We start from the raw sequence: 317 nt of genomic DNA on the forward strand, positions 1-317 counted from the left end.
GCTGGGGGCGGTGGATGCCAGCCCTGTGCAGCCAGGAGGCCTCGGCACGGGCTGGGGCTACCGGCTGGCCTGGGCCCCCAGGAGCTACGGGGTTGCGGGAGGGCCCTTATGCACTTAAGGGGGGGTCACTGCATGCCGGGCTTGTGCCCGCAGCCTGCTGCCCCCCTGCACAGTGAGGGAGGGGGTTGGGGGGGCAACGCGGTGCCCGGGGAGGCGTCAGAAGCACTTTACAGTCCAGCACTTGGTACGAGGCGCGTCCAGCCTGGCCCGCAGGGGTGGAGGGGGGCAGCCCCATGGTGCTAGGGGGGGTGGGGGGT

The 317-nt window shown here is 72.2% G+C and overlaps 1 protein-coding gene across 1 annotated transcript in view; it reads left to right on the top strand.

Moving 5' to 3' along the window:
* SLC6A9 (solute carrier family 6 member 9) overlaps positions 1–317 on the top strand; it is a 19468-nt gene that overhangs the window by 13001 nt on the left and 6150 nt on the right. The gene's annotated exons all lie outside the window — the stretch shown is intronic.

The sequence above is a fragment of the Gavialis gangeticus genome, unplaced genomic scaffold (assembly GCF_001723915.1).
Source record: "Gavialis gangeticus isolate Ggan-Ray unplaced genomic scaffold, GavGan_comp1, whole genome shotgun sequence".
Lineage (NCBI taxonomy): Eukaryota > Metazoa > Chordata > Crocodylia > Gavialidae > Gavialis > Gavialis gangeticus.